This window comes from Zophobas morio, unplaced genomic scaffold (genome assembly GCF_036711695.1).
Source record: "Zophobas morio isolate AGI-343-1 ecotype UQ-CSIRO unplaced genomic scaffold, CSIRO_AGI_Zmor_V1 ptg000030l, whole genome shotgun sequence".
In the NCBI taxonomy this organism is placed as follows: domain Eukaryota; kingdom Metazoa; phylum Arthropoda; class Insecta; order Coleoptera; family Tenebrionidae; genus Zophobas; species Zophobas morio.
This window is the reverse complement of record NW_026972135.1, coordinates 16514823-16529410: the sequence shown is the minus strand read 5'-3', so window position 1 is coordinate 16529410 and position 14588 is coordinate 16514823. Positions and strand designations below refer to the sequence as shown.

General features: G+C 30.4%; 1 protein-coding gene across 2 annotated transcripts in view; it reads right to left on the bottom strand.

Moving 5' to 3' along the window:
* LOC135138985 (calcium/calmodulin-dependent protein kinase kinase 1) overlaps positions 1-14588 on the bottom strand; it is an 81065-nt gene that overhangs the window by 43851 nt on the left and 22626 nt on the right. The gene's annotated exons all lie outside the window — the stretch shown is intronic.

The following is a 14588-nucleotide window of genomic DNA, read 5'->3' as shown; positions in this document are numbered from 1 at the left end:
AGCATCCCCTAGCCTCCCCCTAGATACGGTCTTGTTTGGGGGTTATGAAATATTGAGAAAATATGAAAGTACCAAGTTGCCCAATGGACACCATTACTGTACGTCTTTAGATTATCCTCGATAAGAAAAACAACTTGAAAGTATTTATGTTTATACATCGGAAGAATGTCACGTAGAAATTAGTTTGATCGTTTTATAATTTTTTTCCAAAAATCTGGACGTTTCGGGCAAAAACTCAACATGGTGCCATAAACTACGTATATGTGTAGAACTATGTTATTTTATACAATTTAAAACCCATTTACTATGTACAATTTTGAAGTGACGTCATCACGTTATTGGTAGGGATGATTTGACAAATTTTGGTTAGCGTTTTATCATCTACATGATATTCCTAATATAAATATAAAATTTGACAACTATCGGTCCACTACTTTCGGAGAATATGCGTCTAATAAAAATCCGTGACGGCAGACAGACGGACAGACGGACAGACCGACAGACAGACGGAAACGGGAGACCTATTTCTTCGTACTGCACAGGTCATGAGAAGTCGAGGAAACGTAAAAGTCGGCCAACGGACTCGATTACAAATAGCAAATTTTTAAGATGACACCATCAAAGTTTTGGTGGGTATTGACAGATAAATTTTGGTTGGCGATCTATCAAATTTTGAGGAGCTGGTTTTCAAGAGAAATGATAAAGTTTTGAATTATTCCCAGAAATCTGGACATCCAGGGTAAAACTGGGTTCTTAAACCATGGCTGTAGATCAGGGGCGGCTCATGAGTTGAGATTTTTTTTGGTTAACCTGGAAATTTTTTCAAAACAAATGAAATTTTAGGAACATTAAGCACGTCAAAAATGTGTAATTTTTCTATCCTAGAAAATCCAATTCGTATTTGATTAATTTTAATATCAAGAATTTCGGAAAAAAATTGCCTCAATATCTGTTTATCATTCATTTCATTTCGTTTATGACGTCGCAACGGTAAAATATAATCAATACCACGTTTTCCATAAATTTTGTTAAAAATGGTCACTGTGTCTAAGTTCGCGTGATTTACCTAAAGTAGTTTGCAGCGAATTCCTGGCTCTGAGAATACGTTGAAAAATTAATGTGAAAATTTCTAGAAAAAATACACTTTGTTACAGATTTTTTTCTATTCTTTTAAATTATCTCAATCCCCTCAATATTCCCTCAGAGTTCCTCAGAATTTCTCAAATCTTTACAAACCGTTTCTGGGGTGCGATTTTGTTTCTCGATCGAAAAAAACTGTTTGCTGATTGGTTGAGATGCTACATTTCTGTCACATTTCTCGATTCTGTCACGAAATCAAGTCTTCATGGAGTGATATTTTCTCGATAGCTCTGAGTAAAATGATAAATTTTGGACGCATAACCTCGAAATTTATTTCAAAATAGAAATTCAAAATCGTAATTCTGAGTTATAAGTTCTTAAAATGAAGGTAATTGTAAACTTTTGAGCATTTAATAAATATATGCAAATAATAAATGCAAACTTTTGCATTTAAAAGCTTCGTAATGAAATTTATCCCAAGTGATAATCTATCACTTCGATCGAAAACAAAATCGCACCCCTGGGGTGGGATTTTGTTTCGATAACGATAAAATATCGGTACCGATAAAATGTGGTCGTCTTTTTCTTCCGCATCTGAAATTTATATTTTCGTCCTTGTCATTTATCGCTTCGTTATCGCTTCGTATCGTATCGGTAGAAACAAAATCCCACCACAGGTCCTCTCAAATTTTTCAAGAACGCTTTGGATCCTTTCAGATCCCTGCAGACTGTTCCAGATTCTTCCAGGTTTACCTAGATTCGTCTGAGGTTCTTTCCAATCCCTTCTGATTCTTTCTAACTCTTTACTATTCTTAGTTTCATATTCTCTCAGATTTTGTTGGATTCCTGTGGTGCTTTCAGATTCTTTCCTTTTTTAAAGATTCTTCCTTTCGGATTCCCTTGGATTCTTTCGGATTATTCCGGATGCTGTCGGATTCTTTCGTATTATTTCGATTTTTCCGGTTCAATTGAGATCGTTTTAGAACCTTACAGATACTTTAAGATCTCTACAGACTCTTCTAAGTTCTTCCAGATTTTTCTACATTCTTCGAGATCCTCTCAGGTTCTCACAGATTCTGTTCGAATCTCCCAATTTATCTCAGATCCCTTCAAATTTCTCCAGATTCTTTCATTTTCTTTCTGATTCTCTTCTTCAGATTCTTTCTAATTTTTTCAGATTCCTGCAGATTTTTCCAAATTCTTCCAGATTCTCCTGTTTATTTTAGATTCTTCTATATTTTTGGAGATTCTTCGAGATTCTCTCAAATTCCTGGCAGGGAATGTGATAGAATCTCGAAGAATCTAGAAAAATCTGGAAGAGTCTGCAGGAATCTGAAAGGATTTGTAAGGATCTTGAGGATTTCTGATGGTGTATTTGAAAGAATCTGAAAAGTTCGAAGGAGTCTGAAAAAAATCGAAAAAATCCGAAAAATTCGAAAGAGAGAATCAGAAAGGATCCAAATAATTTGAAAAAATCTTAAATTCTCTCAGAATTTTTCACCTTTCATATCGTTTCAGATTCTTTCAAATTTTTCCACGTCACTTCGAATCCCAGCAGACACTTTTAGATCCTTCTAAAAGATCTAAATTCTTCTGAATTCTTCGAAACAATTAATATCCATCTACGAAGATAAGAATAACAATAATTTTTCACGTTTATAAATATTAGAAAAAAACTTTTTGTTGGCCAGAAATGTATCGGCCAGGAATAATAAAAATAATAATAGGACGCAAATTCATTGCTGAGGCATTGCCTCACCTGCCTCATAGGACAAACCGCCCCTGGTGTAGACGCATGAAATCAACGTACCTAATATGTATTATACTAACACAATTAAGGTTATTTTACATTCATTAAAAAAATAGAGAAACCCTAAGATTCTTTCAAATTTTTAAAATTGAAAACAGCAGGGTTCCTCAAGACGTTTTCAAATTGTTATTTTACCATCAAGTTATAAGATGGAATAACACTTTTAATAATTTTGACTATCCAGTCCATTATTGTATCTCCATTCAATAAAGTTATAGTAACAGGTTATGGGCCCAGATTAAACACACAATTAAAATTCGACAATTAGAATACACTGAAAAACCTGCAGGCGATCATACGAAAGGATTACCTAAAGAAAAATATAAGAAATTTTCGAAATTGTTGGGCATTGCTCAGCTGGAAAACGTTCCATTCGAGGGAGAATGTTAAAGAAAATATTCATTCACAAGTTCAACAAGATATAACGTTTCATTTTTGTATTTTTATTCAATAAGGTTACAAAAACACAAGATTCTTTTAATTTTCAAAATTAATTCTTTAAAAAAAAAAATCAGTTAGTGGCTGTTTTCTCCATTATCATTCATCTCTTTATTTTATTATTTTAATGGAACACCGTGTATTTTATTATTGTTTCTTATTCTATTTAGTGTCCTCGTTCTTCTAATATGTCGATGTGTCTCTTAAAAAAATAAAAAATCTCAGTAACTGTCGACTTTAAATATAGAACATACTCAGCAAAAAGGCAAAGAACAAAAAATAGAATAAGATGCATTAATAAAATATAGGTACTGATATTTGAAAATGCTATTAATTAAAAAACAAGTATAAACACCCTGTACATGAAAATTGTATCTCATTTATACCACAACAAAGCACGTATCTTTCTTTATCTCTTCTCAAAATATTATAAGACAGACCATAAAAATAACCTCACTGTGTTTTTTTTGGTTAATCCTTCAATTACTATAATATCTCAAGAAAATTGGAATAACGTGGCAACATCGCATCGGAATTTCAAAAATAAATTGTGAGCGTAAAGCTTTAAAAAGTCAATCAAAATATGTTTCATTTAAAAAAAACTAACTTGTGTGCTACGCCTTAAAACAGAACACTCTGTATAGTTAAAATAATTTTAGAAACCAGTCCGCAAACTTTAGTCTTTGACATTTTTGCTTCCCGAGCGTAAGCTAAGGAAGTATGTATAGTAATCCAGTCCATCGGCCGTATAGCCACTTTCATATTTGCTCGACGTGTCATGACCTCTAGACTACGAAAAAAGTGGTCTTCCTTTTCCGTCTGTCTGTCTATCTGTCTGTCGGTATCCATTTTGATTAGACACGTAATCTCCGAAACTGCTGGAACGATTATTGACAAATTCTGTACATATGTTAGAAATATCATGTAGACGGTTAAATACTAACCAATATTTGGCTAATCCCCAGCAACAATTTGATGACGTCATCTCCAAAATTTATAATTAAAAGTTTTTTAATTTAATAAAGTATGATACTTGTACTGGAGGTGTGTGAATCTGTGTCGAATTTTCACCCTAAACATCCAGAATTTTTAGAAAAAATTTCAAACTGAATAAAAATATTTTGCAATATAACTTTGAAACTGCAAAACCGATTGCTCGGCACTCCTGTAAATACTTTAAGGTTATCGTAATCATGGTATATCGTTAAGCAAAATTTATTCATTACCCCCTCCCAAAAAACTGATGACGTCACCTCAAAATTTTTTCCTATCCAAAATGTGCCAAAATAAATTTTACCTTAGCAACTACTAGCCCCGCTCTCTATTTTCTCAGAGGGCATGGCATTTGCCAAGGTCAGTCTTATCTTAGCAAGTAGTAAGCCCCGCCCACCCGCCCGCTATTTTCTCAAACTATATATCATTTGCCAAAATCAGTCTTATCTGAGCAAGTACTAGCCCCGCCCACCCGCCCCTATTTTCTCAGAGGATGTTATTTGCGAAAATAAGACTTATCTTAGCAAGTACTAACAAGTACTACCCTCTAAGGAAATAAAGGGCGGGTGGGCGGTCCTAGTACTCGTTAATATAAAACTGATTTTGCCCCTATTAATCTTGTAAAAACTTGTTAAATTGCAAATTTTCATAGTAACTCGTTATATTTCTAAATCTACCCGAAATGTGCAAAACATGATGAGTGCACCAATCCAAGGTGTCCTTGCAAAAATGTTGATGACGTCATCACAAAATTCTGTAAAGTAAAAACTCAACTCAAAAATGCTGGATATGTTTCACTATACGTTAGGTGCGAGGGAAGTTCTGCCGAACCAGCTTTCGAACATTTTTTTTCTATTTTTTGTAATTAATGAAATACGGAGGAACGCGCGCTTAATGATTCATCTTGTAACTTTTAGAGCCGATGACCAACAGGAAAAATAGCCTCTCAGTAATAATAACAACTTTAAGTGTTTATGTTTATATATTGTAAGAATGTCACGTAGAAATTAGTTTGATTTGAATAAGCTTGTTGCCTCAAAACAAAATGTTCTGAATATTATTATTAAAATTCTTATTTAGTCATTATTATGTTCACAGTTTCGAGTAAATGGGTGACTCATAGATGTAAAGATATAACCTACATTTTTCATTAGTTCATCACCATGGGTTTACAAAATTTAGATAATAAAACTTTTTGAATAATGAAGGTAGTATTAAATTTCAAATATTTTATCACATTAACGACAGAATATGGCAAAAGACTATAAGTAGTTTCTAAGAAAAAATGAATCATTGTGGAGATACAAGTGTGAAAAAAAATTCTAGCTATCAAAATTAATGCTCCACAAAAAGTTAATCCTTGAGGAAAAACACGCCCTGAGATGAATGCGGTATAGTTTATGCTTGGCAGCTGGATATTAAAAAAACAAACAAACAAACTAAAAATAAACAAAATATTTCCCTATGGAAATTTACTACCTATAACATCACACAAATGTGTCGAGATATTCCTGAAACTTATTGTTCCCGAGTAAGAATTTGTGCTATTGACAATCCAAGGTAATGATCGAACGTGCCGATGCCTTGAAATAGTGTTTGAAGATTAATTTTCAGTGACGCCTACATGTAATCTTGATCTTTGAATTTAAGGTTGTTAAAGCAACACTCCGGGTTGACAGTGACTGAAATTTAGATTATTATTTTTGTCATTTTACACACCATCGAGGCTTACACAAACTGACGGAGCTAATAGATCTTGTCAGATAGTCAAGAACAGCGGTGCTTTTGCAAGGACTTTCGAAACGATAAGCGTCACGTTTAATATTAGTTTCGTTTTCGGTATATAGGTGTTTAGCGGCTCAGTTTCCTTATTACTTAACATTACGGTACGTGGTGAAAGCTGGGTTTAATTGCAAATTGAGCTGGGCACAAAAATAGAGGCGAAAGTGGGTAGCACCGTTTTTACGATTTATATTTATTAATAATAATGATACATCGAACATAATTGCATTTTTTCAAGAAAAATAAATACGTACATCTGGAAACCGGTAGCATAGAGAAGGGGATATAAGATCTTACGTCAAGTGTTTACAAAAACAGAAAAAACTGCATCGCACTGGTCATTAATATGATTATTGACGTAAGAAATTAAAATTAACAATCTATTAAAAAACGACATTATTTTAATTACAAGTAATGATGAATGCGATGAATAAGTAGCGTTGTTTTTTATACATCTATACAAACAACTTTATTTTTTATTCTATCATTATTTTCTTTTGTGCAGATGTTTTTTCATGAACACTCGTTTGAGTTTTTTTTTTTGCAACAATTAGTTATAAGTAATTTATTAACAAGTATGACGGAAATCTGTTTCAGAAATAGGTACGCCGGATAATAGGCGTAAAAAATTAATATCTAGAATCGAATAACAGTGAGCAATTTTCTAATTATTGCTTCATAATAATAGCCTTATCGAACGGCTTAATTTAAAACGGTGTTGATGTGTCAATCCTTAGAACTTTCTCCAAATTTTTAGTCTTATAATTTACGGCTGCAAACGATAATTCTTATATTTAATAATGTGTTGCTTATAAGGACAAATAAGTATTGTTATTAGATTGGTTAAGAGTTGAGTAACAAGAAAAAGTGTGCTGATTTATAAATTTTTTCAGACAATCGAGGCACGAAATAATTTTATGGTTACTGATGACTTGACAGGCATAAAAGCGATAACTGCACGAATATATAATTACATGTAATATAATACATTATGTAATTATACTGACTATTAATGTCGTTAAAATATTGCAATAAAATAGTTAAATTTGTATTTTATAAACGAATAAACTGCAATTTTCTCACTTGAAAACGTAATTAAAATTTATGGTGAAATTATCAATGGTACATTTTATGTAGATGAAAAACATATTTTAACAACACAATTAAACAAACACAAAAACAATAGGTTATAAAGGTTTCAACATATCAAACTCATAATTCTGCTTTACCAAATATTGAACGGAAATAATGAGGTAAAATTAACAGTTAAAAATAATTTTATTCATTACTCCCACAAACGGTTGCAACAAATAAATAAATACCACAATAAACAGTAGCTAAAAAGGATTCATATTATCACTGATGATTACATAAGTTTGTAAACTTAATTACGCATAGCAAAGAAGTTTCAGACTAAAATGCTAAAATTAGTCGGTTTCTAAATTTAAATTTTATTATAGTCTTTAATTTTTATTATTCTTAAAGGATAGACAAAATGATTACAAAATGTGATACTTTTAAACATCTAGTAGGTAGAATGACATTAAAACTTTCCATATTTCGGAATAATTAATTATATGTTAGAATAGTTATATGCATACTTTACAAGCAAATTTTTTTGTAACATTATATATTAATAACACAGTTACTGGGTTTCGTGTGAACTAAAGCTAACTGTTTTATTCATGAGTGCAAACTTTGAAATGACGTCATGAATTTTTTAAAGAGGTAGGCAAATTCTGTCTAATAAACAAGACGAAAAAAAGATACGATGAATATTTTCATCGTCTATAGTTTTACGAATTGGAAAACATGATCAAATTAGGAACAACATTTTTATAAAGGTCGTGTTTTTCACTAAATTTAAAATTTTGTTATGATATCGTATTTACATTACTATAATTATAATAACTATAATCAGAGTTTTATGGCAATTACATAGACAGCTTCTGAAAAAACTGTAATAACCCTAAAGCACAACTCCAAACTTGGGTTCTCCTAATGTTCGATAACCATTTTTCATTTAATCAATAAAATTAATCCAATCTGTTCTAAAAAACATATTACGTTGCAACTTGAGCACATTTTTTAACAAACATTTATTTAATATTTTTTTACGATGACGTCATTAACTTTCTAGCGTGGATGAATAAGTGAACACAATGTAAATTGTTTATACAATTAAATGATCATGTCAGTCTAGAAATTTCATTCAAAATCGACATAAATAAATTTTAAATAACGTTATAATTATAAAGTTTTTGAAAAATATAAATATAAATAACTTTAAAAAGCGCCAAAATTGAGTCAAATTGTAAAATTTTGTGGTATAATTTTCATACAGAAAATCAAAATGGGGGTGGATTAATAAACCGCAGATGCATATTACTTTGTAGATTATGGACACATTTAGACAATAATAAACACATATTATTTGGTAAAATTTTGAGATGGCCTCATCAAATTTTTGGACGGGATAAACAGATGAATTCTGATTAGCGATTTAACATGATCATTATGACCTAAACACCTGTGCAAAATTTTAGCACAACAGACTTTGTAGTTTCTAAGTTAAACTGTAAAATTTTGTTGTGTAATTTCGAATTTTTTCCAAAAATCTACATGTATAGACAGCTAGTAATAAAAAAAATTTTTCAATTGTTTGTTCTTTAGATTTTTCCCAAAATAATATTCAAAACGTTTTGCTGCATTGTACCTTAATTAATAATTTTAATCTCTGGCTCTGTTTTGAGGAGACAATTTTCTGCGTGCTTAATTGTCGCATTTTTTCGATGTATAAACAGTTGAAGTGAAGCATGTATTGATAATATATTTTTACTTCAGAGGCCAGGGAAGATCTGTCTAAACAACTTTAGACGATTTTTTGCATTTAAAAGAGAAAGTCTTGCAGGCGCCTAGTGTTTTTATTAATATAAAAAAATGTTTTCGCCTCTTGTCTTTAGTTTTTAAAATACTTTTAAAAAATCTCGAGGATACATGGAGTTCTTTATTTGGAAAGAATTTTAGGGCCCCCTAGCATCTTTTTTTAAATACATATGTGATGTTTCGTTTTTGAAGGAGAAATCAAAATATTTTGAAAACCGAAAATTTAAAAAATCAAGAATTTTAAAAATCTAAAAAATCCAAAAATCCAAAAATTAAAATATCGAATAGGTGAATACGTTGAAAAATGCAACATTTAAGAACTCAGAAAATTCCAAAATTGAAAAATCCGAAAACTTAAACAGAGAAATCGAAAAATCGGATAATTGAAAAATCAAAAAAATTAAATAAATCCCAAAACTGAAACGTCGAAAAACGACGAAACTTGAATAATCAAAAATTGTGAAATGGAGAAATCAAAATCGAAAAATTGAAAAAACACGAAATCGAAATATCAAAAGATCGATCAATCGAAAAGTCGAAAAATCGAAAAATTGAGATATCGAAATACATATTGAAAAATCCCAAAACTAAGCACTGAAAATTTGAAAATGGAAAAATTGAGAAATCGGAAAGACGAAAAATGGAAAAGTGGAAAAATTAAAAAATCCATCCATCCAGAAATTGAGAAATCGAAAAATCCAAAAATTTAGAAAAGCCAAAAATTGAAAAATTGGAAAATCGAAAAGATGAATTATCGAAAAACTGAGAAATCGAGAAGTCAAAAAATAAAAAAATTGAGCAATGGAAGAGGCTAAAAATCGAAAATTGGGAAAATTCAAAATTGAAAAATTTTAACTTAAAAAAAACGATAAACCAAAATGGGAAAAATCGAAACATCTAAAAACTGAAAAATTAATTCCGAAAAATTGAAAAACTGAGAAATCTAAAAACGAGAAGGCGAAAAATCGAACGAAAACCCTTAAATGGAAAATTGAAAAATCGAAATATCGAAAAACAAAGAAATCAGTTCCGAGAAATTGAAAAATCTAGAAACGAAAAGGCAAAAAATTGAAAGACTAAGAAATCGAAACAACAAAAAAAAATTAAAAATCTAAAATTTAACAATTCGAAAAATTGAAAATTTAAAAAATCGAGCAATCAAAGCATCCACAAATCGAAAAATCAAAAAACTGAAAAATCGAAAAATTTAAGATTTAAAAAGTTGCAACATTCTGAAAAATCCAATAAGTAAAAAATAAAAAAAAAACAAAGTCAAAAATCTAAAAATTTGAAAATCGAAATGCATATTGAAAAATCCCAAAACTTAACCATTGAAAAGTCGAAAAATTAAAAAAAAAACATTAATCCAGAAAATGATAAATCGAAAAATTGAAAAATTTAGAAACGCTAAAAATTGAAAAATCGAAAAATTTAAATACCCAAGTTACAAAACTAAAACGTTGAAAAATTGGAAAATCGAAAAATCGAAAAGCTGAATTATAGACGAACTGAAAAACCGAGAAGTCGAAAAATCAAAAAATTGAGAAATGGAGGTGTCTTAAAATTGACAAAGGGGAAAATTCAAAACTGAAAAATCGAAACATCGAAAAACTGAAAAATTAATTCCGAAAAATTGAATAACTGGACAATCTAAAAAATTGAAAAATAGAAAAATCTAGAAACGAGAAGTCAAAAAATTGAAAGACTGGGAAATCGAAACAACAAAAAAGTGAAAAATCTAAAATTCAAAAATTCGAAAACTTGAAAATTTACAAAATCGAGAAATCAAAACATTAACGAATGGAAAATCAAAAAATTTAAAAATCCAAAAATGTAAGATTTAAAAAATCACAAAATTTTGAAAACTGGAATTAGTAAAATATCAAAATGGCAGAAAGTCCAATAAGGTTCTAAAAATTTAAAAATCAGAAATTGGGAAATCGAGAAATCGGAAAAACGAAAAATGGAAAAGTCCAAAAATTAAAAAATTCATTAATCGAGAAATTGATGAATCGAATTATCGAAAAATTTGGAAACGGCAAAAATTGAAAAATTGAAAAATCGAAAAATTTGAATACCTACATAAATTCCAAAACTAAAACGTTGAAAAACTGGAAAATCGAAAAAGATGAATTGTCGTAGAACTGAGAAACCGAGAAGTCGGAAAATCAAAAAATTGAGAAATGGAAGTGGCTAAAAATCGAAAAACGGGAAAATTCCAAATTGAAAAATCGAAACATCGAGAAACTGAAAAATTAATTCCGAAAAATTGAATAACCGGAAAATCTTAAAACGAGAAAACGAAAAATCGAAAGAAAACCGTTAAATCAGTTTTTGCTGTATCCTTTTGTACCAATGTTTTTAATTTAGTTATTTAAAATTGGTTCAATAAAAATTATTATTATTATTAAATCGAAAATTGAAAAGTCGAAATACCGAAAAACTCAAAAATTGGTTCTGAAAAATTGAAAAATCGAAAAATCTAAAAAGGAGAAGGCAAAAAATCGCAAGACAGAAATTGAAACAACATAAATGTGAAAAATCTACAATTTAAAATTTCGAAAAATTGAAAATTTGAAAAATCGAGCAATCAAAATAACAACAAATCGAAAAATCAAAAAATTGAAAAATCGAAAAAAGTAAGATTTAAAAAGTCGCAATATTTTGAAAAATCGAAAAAGGAAAAATCGGAAACATGAAAAGTCGAAAAATTTAAAAGTCTCAATATTGAAACAGATAGAAGATAAATAGAAGATAAATTTTATATATTTCTTTCGAGATTTCTTATTAAGTCAGACTGATAAAAACACCACTTTCCATTAATTTAAAGTCTACCCCTGATAAATGTAAATATTAATTTTTGTTAAAAAATAATGGTGTGTACGGACGTGGCGGTTACTTGTTTAAACTCCATTAATTCATTTTTATCTTAAGAAAAGTACTTTCTACGTTGAACATATTTTATTGTATGATACTAGAACACAGTTTCAACAAAATGTAGATAGTACCAGTCATAGTGTAAAAAAGTATGCATGTCTAGGGCGGATTCATAAATCACAAGTACAGGAGTATGTTATTTTGTAAAATTTAAATGGCTTTTATTATGAAAAATTTGAGGTGGTGTCACCAGATGATTAGACCAATTTTGTTTAGCGTTTTATCATGTACACGATATTCCTAATATACATTAAAATTTGACAACAGTCAAATACTCTAAAAGTTATGAAACGTTTCGAAAACATAAAAGTAGCCACTTGCTGAATTACAATATTTCGTTATCTTATGCTCAGGAAATGAAAATCGAAATCAGACACTCGTTAAAAGCTTAAATTCTAGCAAGTTTTTGAAATTTGTATTTAATTTGTTGCTTAGATTAAAAAAATATATATTTTAGGACGTTATTTCTTAACAGTTAAAAAAGAAATTATTAACGTATAATATTCACATTTTAATTTCCGGCAATCCTTGATGCAATAAACGCCACTGCGTGCTAACATCAGATCAATAGTGGAGTCTGCGATTAGTGACACAAAGTAAGCAATCATTGTTGAACGGACAGCTGTTAATAATAGATACAAATAATTAATATTAAAGTTATAATATTATTAATATTTAAGATTAATAAATTTTGTTTAATTAATCGGAAATCTCTACGATTTAAACATGTAAAATGACGGAAAGCTTGAACAATCAACTCAAAAATACATATTTAACCATCATTCAACAGAGGGCTTCAATTATTTTTTTTTAATTTTTTGTGACATTTCACTGCTCTTAGTGCCTGAACGATAAGTGCGGAAACTATTATATTGGGGCTAATGTGACATTTTAATTATTTTTTTTCTTTTGAATATTTCTTTTAGAAAAAAAAGCATCAAGTTCGCCGATGGACTCGATTACAATACTTCCTTCGCTTACGCTCGGGAAGTAAAAATTAATCGTTAAAAAACAGAGTTATCTATAACCAGATGAACGAGGGCGGTGCTCGAAACTACTAGGAATGTCAAAAACCTCGTCCTAACCTTAACGAACGGCCTTTGGTGGTGGATCTCCTTGGCCACAGATGTGCTCTCCTAACAATGAACACCATTCACCTTAACTTCCATCAGCTATTATGCTATCCACGTCCGATTACGTGTTTGTTTTATTAATCATGCGACCACACTCGGCTTTGATAAATTTGATATCCACATAAAACCGATTTTTACTGTGGAGTTAATTTCGGTTATCAACAAATTTCAACCCACAAGTAATCTTTCCCGTGCTGTAATGATTTGTTGTGGTACTTAATGCTACATTTGCGATACGAACAGATCTGAAGGATATGGGAACGTGCATCCTTGCGTCAAGTTTCGACCTTTACGATCCAAATCAATCACCGGAAACCTACCATTTGCTGTCAGGTTTGTGAGGTACTATTAATTTTTTCTAGGAATATTGTAACGTGTATTTTTGTTCGAGAATCGGATTGTCGTACTTTGGTTTACATGAAATATTGTGTATTGGAATCAAACGTTCCCTTATTAAAAATTAATTCGGCCTAAATTGACAAATACAAGCGCATAGCGTATAAATCGAACTAGTGGAAAAACAGGAAGTTTAATGGAAATTCAATTCTGATAATAATGAACTCGCTTTGTTAATTTACTATTTAACATAAAAGTGATACGAAAAACACGAATATGGAGATTATTTTTTAATTATATCTGTAGAAAATCTGTTGCTTTTCACGTTTGCGTCACAAGTGCTGCATCCATGTCAAGAACAAATTTTTAACAAGGAATATTAATGATTTTTACAAATGACGTCATCAACGTAACATTGAAACGTACAGTGAAACACTAATTGTAAGTTACTGTCTTCCCAAATTTTAACAACGCAATTTCGTTCTTTCAAGGCCATGTACAGTTTCCGGGTGATGCCGCGATTGACTGATTTTTTAAAAACGCCTGAAACCCCACACTGATTAAATGATGATTGTGTAAGGCTAAATAATGTTAAAAATTAAAGGATTATGCCACCCACGCTTTAATTTGTGTTGTAGCTTGGTTGCGCGATCTTGCTTTATTTACATTTCTGATGAAAGGATTATCTCTGTGTTGTAAAATGATTAACATTTTTGTGGTTTTCGTTTCGATCTATCGCTACTCCTACACGACAGTATAATTTAATTTATGTGCTGTTTATGCAAGAACAAATATTATGATTTATAAGTTCGTTGTTCCAATAATATGTTCAAGAAAATAAAAATATAAGCGTCCTCATAGAAACAATAAGATGTGTACAATAACTGGACTTGTGTGCATGAGCTTCAGGGGCCAGGGAAGTTCTCTTTAAATAACTTAAGATTTAAGGATAGTTAAATACGAACTAAGTATGAGTCCTATGAACAGGTTTAATTTTTCTCTTTTAATAAGTAGTTGTCAACAGAGCTCCCAGATTCTGGTCGGTTTAGTGTTTTATCAGTAGCAGTCCCACGGTCATGTTGATGTCTTGTTAGTGATTTATATTTCTGTCGGTTGTCATGTTATCGACAAGATAGTGATATTTAGAAAACCATTTTTATATATATTTGCGTGACGTTATCAATCTTCTGAAG